General features: G+C 47.1%; 1 pseudogene; it reads left to right on the top strand.

The window, feature by feature from the left end:
• The window catches only part of LOC115188386 (prolactin-like), a 29,558-nt pseudogene extending 22,897 nt beyond the window's left edge, over nucleotides 1-6,661 (top strand).
• Nucleotides 6,662-6,962: the final 301 nt, after the last annotated feature.

The raw sequence follows: 6,962 nt of genomic DNA on the forward strand, positions 1-6,962 counted from the left end.
ATAAGACGAGCATCGGAGTCAGTGTAGTATGATTCAATCTTAGCCCTGTATTGACGCTTTGCCTGTTTGATGGTTCATCGCAGGGCATAGTAGGATTTCTTGTAAGCTTCCGGGTTAGAGTCCTGCACCTTGAAAGCGGCAGCTCTGCCCTTTAGCTCTGTGTGAATGTTGCCTGTAATCCATGGCTTCTGGTTGGGGTATGTACGTACAGTCACTGTGGGGACAACGTCCTCGGTGCACTTATTGATAAAGCCAGTGACTGATGTGGTGTCCTCCTCAATGCCATCGGAAGAATCCCAGAACATGTTCCAGTCTGTGATAGCAAAACAGTCCTGTAGTTTAGCATCTGCTTCATCTGACCACTTTTTTATAGACCGAGTCACTGGTGCTTCCTGCTTTAATTTTTGCTTGTAGTCGGATTGGTCGGATTTACCAAATGGAGGGCAAGGGAGAGCTTTGTACGCGTCTCTGTGTGTGGAGCACAGGTGATCTAGAATTTTTTTCCCTCTGGTTGCACATTTAACATGTTGATAGAGATTTGGTAGAACTGATTTAAGTTTCCCTGCATTAAAGTCTCCGGCCACTAGGAGCGCCGCCTCTGGGTGAGTGGTTTCCTGTTTTCTTATTTCCTTATACAGCTGACTGAGTGCGGTCTTAGTGCCAGCATCTGTCTGTGGTGGTAAATAAACAGCCACGAAAAGAATATCTGAAAACTCTCTAGGCAAGTAGTGTGGCCTGCAATTTATCACAATATACTCTACTTCAGGTGAGCAAAATCTAAAGACTTCCTCAGATTTCGTGCACCAGCTGTTGTTTACAAATATGCACAGACCGCCGCCCCCCCCCCCCCCCCCCCCCCCCCCCGTCTGTGCTGTTCTATCTTGGCGGTGCAGCGTATATCCCGCTAGCTGAATATCCATGTTGTCATTCAGCCACGATTCTGTGAAACATAGGATATTACAGTTTGTGATGTCCCGTTGGTAGGATATTCGTGATCGTACGTCGTCTAATTTATTGTCCAATGATTGCACGTTGGCGAGTAATATTGACGTAATGGCAGCTTTCCCACTCGCCTTCTGCGGGTCCCCACGAGGCATCCCGCTGGGTGTCCCCTGTACCTGCGTTTCTTCCTCTTGCAAATAACGGGGATGTCGGCCCTATCGGGTGTTTGGTGAATGTCCTGTGCGTCTTGCTTGTTGAAGAAAAAATCTTTGTCTAATCCTAGGTGAGTGATCGCTGTCCTGATATCCAGAAGCTCTTTTCTGCAGTAAGATACAGTTGCAGAAACATTATGTACGAAATAAGTTACAAATAACGCAAGAAAACACATAATAACACAATTGGTTGGTTTCCGTAAAACTACTGCCATTTCTTCCAGCACCATTTTTTTACTGGTTTCAATTTAGTAAGAGGAAATTGCATGTTTAAAGTGATAGTTCACCCAAATGCCAAAATAACATATTGGTTTCCTTACCCTGTAAGCAGTCTATTGCCAAGGTAAGACAGCAGTCTATTGCCAAGGTAAGACAGCAGTCTATTGCCAAGGTAAGACAGCAGTCTATTGCCAAGGTAAGACAGCAGTCTATTGCCAAGGTAAGACAGCAGTCTATTGTCAAGGTAAGACAGCGGTCTATTGTCAAGGTAAGACAGCAGTCTATTGTAATTTTATCATTTGGGTGAACTATCCCTTTAAAGGTTCTACAAGCTTTTTGTTTCTTTGCTTTCGAAGGCTTTGCTCTTCAGAGATGCAGCTCCTTTGACTCTCTGACCTTTTGCTTTCTTACCTACGTTTTCCCTGTCAACTCAATTCCTCTTTCGCTCCTTTCTTCTTCCCTCCTTCAGGAGCAATATGTTCTGCCAAGCAGAAATCATATTGGCAGGATAAACCGCCACTGCCACACAGCCACGATACTAACCCCTAATGGAAAAGAGAATGCGCAGAGACTGGCTGTGAGTCTTACAACTCTGTTTAATCAACTATTGTTTACCATAGTACTACCCCTCTCTGCTTCCTGTAATAACCTTGTCCCTTGTCTGTTCCCTGATGGTACTACCCCTCTCTGCTTCCTGTAATAACCATGTCTGTTCCCTGATGGTACTACCCCTCTCTGCTTCCTGTAATAACCATGTCTGTTCCCTGATGGTACTACCCCTCTCTGCTTCCTGTAATAACCATGTCTGTTCCCTGATCGTACTACCCCTCTCTGCTTCCTGTAATAACCTTGTCTGTTCCCTGATGGTACTACCCCTCTCTGCTTCCTGTAATAATCTTGTCTGTTCCCTGATGGTACTACCCCTCTCTGCTTCCTGTAATAATCTTGTCTGTTCCCTGATCGTACTACCCCTCTCTGCTTCCTGTAATAACCATGTCTGTTCCCTGATGGTACTACCCCTCTTTGCTTCCTGTAATAACCTTGTCTGTTCCCTGATGGTACTACCCCTCTCTGCTTCCTGTAATAACCTTGTCTGTTCCCTGATCGTACTACCCCTCTCTGCTTCCTGTAATAACCTTGTCTGTTCCCTGATGGTACTACCCCTCTCTGCTTCCTGTAATAACCTTGTCTGTTCCCTGAACGATTTACCCCACTCTGCTTCCTGTAGTACCCATGTCTGTCTCCAAATGTAGACTGCTTCTATGTCTTTGCTTGTGTCTGTCTTCTCTCTTTCAACACTCAATAACCAACTCTACAAGAACATACAATTCTACTCTCTCTCTCTCTCTACTCAGAGAGAAGAGTTAACAGAGGTGATTCTGAAGCTGTTGGTAGCATGGAAGGATCCTCTGTGGCAGTTCCACCAGAACATGGTTCACCAGGATGACTTCAACAACTCAGCCCAACAAAGCACCTGGAGATGAGCTACATGGTGCACGAGCTCCGCAAGGGAGTCGAGAAGGTGGCTGATAGGGTAAGAGGAAGACGGGGGGAGAAGGTGGCTGATAGGGTTAAGAGGAAGACGGGGGAGAAGGTGGCTGATAGGGTAAGAGGAAGACGGGGGAGAGGTGGTGATAGGGTAAGAGGAAGACGGGGGAGAAGGTGGCTGATAGGGTAAGAGGAAGAGGGGGGCGATGAAGGTGGCTGGATAGGGTATAAGAGGAAGACGGGGAGAAGGTGTCTGATAGGGTAAAGAGGATGACGGGGGGAGAAGACGGGGCTGATTAGGGTAAGTAGGAAGACGGGAGAAGGTGGCTGATAGGGTAAGAGGAAGACGGGGGAGAAGGTGGCTGATAGGGTAAGAGGAAGACGGGGGAGAAGGTGACTGATAGGGTAAGAGGAAGACGTGGGGAGAAGGTGGCTGATAGGGAAGATGGGGGGAGAACGTGGCTGATAGGGTAAGAGGAAGACGGGGGAGAAGGTGGCTGATAGGGTAAGAGGAAGACGGGGGAGAAGGTGGCTGATAGGGTAAGAGGAAGACGGGGGGAGAAGGTGGCTGATAGGGTGAGAGGAAGACGGGGGAGAACGTGGCTGATAGGGTGAGAGGAAGACGGGGGAGAACGTGGCTGATAGGGGTGAGAGGAAGACGGGGGGAGAAGGTGGCTGATAGGGTAAGAGGAAGACGGGGGGAGAAGGTGGCTGATAGGGTGAGAGGAAGACGGGGGAGAAGGTGGCGATAGGGTAAGAGGAAGACGGGGGGGAGAAGGTGGCTGATAGGGTAAGAGGAAGACGGGGGGAGAAGGTGGCTGATAGGGTAAGAGGAAGACGGGGGGAGAAGGTGGCTGATAGGGTAAGAGGAAGACGGGGGGAGAGGTGGCTGATAGGGTGAGAGGAAGACGGGGGAGAACGTGGCTGATAGGGTAAGAGGAAGACGGGGGGAGAACGTGGCTGATAGGGTAAGAGGAAGACGGGGGGAGAAGGTGGCTGATAGGGTGAGAGGAAGACGGGGGGGAGACGGTGGCTGATAGGGTAAGAGGAAAGACGGGGGGGAGAAGGTGGGCTGATAGGGGTAAGAGGAAGACGGGGGGAGAAGGTGGCTGATAGGGTAAGAGGAAGACGGGGGGAGAAGGTGGCTGATAGGGTAAGAGGAAGACGGGGGGAGAAGGTGGCTGATAGGGTGAGAGGAAGACGGGGGGAGAACGTGGCTGATAGGGTAAGAGGAAGACGGGGGGGAGAAGGTGGCTGATAGGGTAAGAGGAAGACGGGGGAGAAGGTGGCTGATAGGGTAGAAGAAGACGGGGGGAGAAGGTGGCTGATAGGGTAAAAGGATGACGGGGGGAGAAGGTGGCTGATAGGGTAAGAGGAAGACGGGGGAGAAGGTGGCTGATAGGGTAAGAGGAAGACGGGGGGAGAAGGTGACTGATAGGGTAAGAGGAAGACGGGGGAGAAGGTGGCTGATAGGGTAAGAGGAAGACGGGGGAGAAGGTGGCTGATAGGGTAAGAGGAAGACGGGGGAGAAGGTGGCTGATAGGGTAAGAGGAAGACGGGGGAGAAGGTGGCTGATAGGGTAAGAGGAAGACGGGGGGGAGGTGGCTGATAGGGTAAGAGGAACACGGGGGGAGAAGGTGGCTGATAGGGTAAGAGGAAGACGGGGGAGAACGTGGCTGATAGGGTGAGAGGAAGACGGGGGGAGAACGTGGCTGATAGGGTGAGAGGAAGACAGCAGGAGAAGGTGGCTGATAGGGTAAGAGGAAGACGGGGGGAGAAGGTGGCTGATTGGGTAATAGGAAGACGGGGGAGAACGTGGCTGATAGGGTGAGAGGAAGACAGCAGGAGAAGGTGGCTGATAGGGTAATAGGAAGACGGGGGGAGAAGGTGGCTGATTGGGTAATAGGAAGACGAGGGAGAACGTGGCTGATAGGGTGAGAGGAAGACAGCAGGAGAAGGTGGCTAATAGGGTAGAGGATGACGGGGGAGAAGGTGGCTGATAGGGTACGGGACGGTTGAGCTAGCATAGGCTAATGCGATTATCATGATGTTGTAAGTATCAAGAACATTTCACAGAACATAGACATATCTGATATTGGCAGAAAGCTTATATTCCTGTTAATCTAACTGCTCTGTCCAATTTACAGTAGTTATTACAGTGAAATAATACCATCCTATTGTTTGAGGAGAGTGCACAGTTATGAACTTGAAAAGTTATTAATAAACCAATTAAGCACATTTGGGCAGTCTTGATACATGCAATGGTTCATTGGATTACTCTAAAACTTTGCATAAACACTGCTGCCATCTAGTGGGCAACATCTAAATAGCGCCTGGACTGGAAAAATACATTATGGCATTTCTCTTGCATTTCAAAGATGATGGTAGAAAAAAATACAAAAAAACATGTTTTTTTCTTTGTATTATCTTTTACCAGATCTAATGTGTTATATTATCCTACATTCATTTCACATTTCCACAACCTTCAAAGTGTTTCCTTTCAAATGGTATCATGAATATGCATATCCTTGCTTCAGGGCCTGAGCTACCGGCAGTATGTCATTTTAGGCTAAAATTGAAAAAAGGGGCAGATCCTTCTACATAAACATTTCTATTGACTGCAGCTCAATTCTAGAAAATAATCATCACTTAAATCCATCATTACTATTTGTTGTTTGGATGATTACGTTGAATATTACCTATGGCTTTATGTAAGAGTTATAATGTGAAATGTCTCACAAATGACGAAGTGTGTATGTCACTGAATGAATCACAGAGAAGGGGGGAGAAAGACAGAGAAACAGAGAGACAGAGACAGAGAGAGAAGAGAGAATACAAATAAGGCATAGTTAGCCTTGAGCATACTATAGTAACAGTGAGTGAGTGTGAAGGAGAGAATACAAATAAGACAGAGTTAGCCTTGAGCATACATACTATAGTGACAGTGAGTGAGTGTGAGAGAGAGAATTAAAGAAAGATATAGATAGTGGGAGAGAGAGAAAGCAAATTAAAGCAAATAAGACAGAGTTAGCCTTGAGCATACTATAGTGAAAAGAAAGTCCTATAGCAGCTTGATCCATAGTGACATTGTGTAGACTGATGTTGACACCATCACTGAGTCAGTGACGAATGCAGATGTCAACCAGGATGTCACTAGACAATCCTCACTCTGCTACTGGGTTGGCATGTGATAGCTCACGAGAGAAGGCACACACACACACACACACACACACACAGACACACCTCATAATGCAATATGTACAGAAAGTAAAATTCCTTGTCTCTAACAATCCACTGTCTGTGTCCCTCTCTCTCAGATGCAGAACCTGGGGATGATCAGTAACTCCCTGAGTGGCCTGTCCTCCCCTGAGGCCTTGGACCCCTCGTCAGACACCAGCGGAGAATCCCAGGCCATGAGCGACCACGACCTACTCTACTGCTTCAGACGGGACTCCAACAAGGTCCAGAACTACCTGAAGATCCTCAAATGCAGGATCGTACCTGAGAACGGATGCTGAGATGTTAAGACAAGACAAGAGGCGTGACTTTCACAAGCTACCGTGTCAATCAAGGAAATGGGACACATCATGAATAGACATGATGATAAGACCGAGACAAGAGACTGGGACTGTGGCACTTTACTCCTCCTGACAAGTCCAACAATGACTTCCTCCAACGACAATGTCTTAATGTCTTCTATGTACTGTATATATTTCATGACATAGAGAAATATAGTACAGATGTAAAATCTTAATCTGATCACCCTGTTGAAGGAGAATTTTCCTGCAATGCAGCCAATTTTAAACATGTAGTGTATTTGAGGTTTCAAAAAGGCTTCTGAAGTTCATAATTTCCACTTTGAAATTTCATACTTGATTTTCCCTTACGAAAAATGTGTCAACCCTTGCAAAAATTATCATTAATTATAATCCACATGTCCTGTTGCTGCAGGATTATTTTCCTGCTGTAGAAGACTGGCTCAAATTAAATCCTACACCTGTATGTAACTTATCTTGATGATGAAAACTTGAATTTTCTCTCAGAGTTTGGGGGGCAGAGCCACTGGAGTAGAATATCATAAATACCTCCATGACCATATCA

The sequence above is a fragment of the Salmo trutta genome, unplaced genomic scaffold (assembly GCF_901001165.1).
Source record: "Salmo trutta unplaced genomic scaffold, fSalTru1.1, whole genome shotgun sequence".
NCBI lineage: Eukaryota > Metazoa > Chordata > Actinopteri > Salmoniformes > Salmonidae > Salmo > Salmo trutta.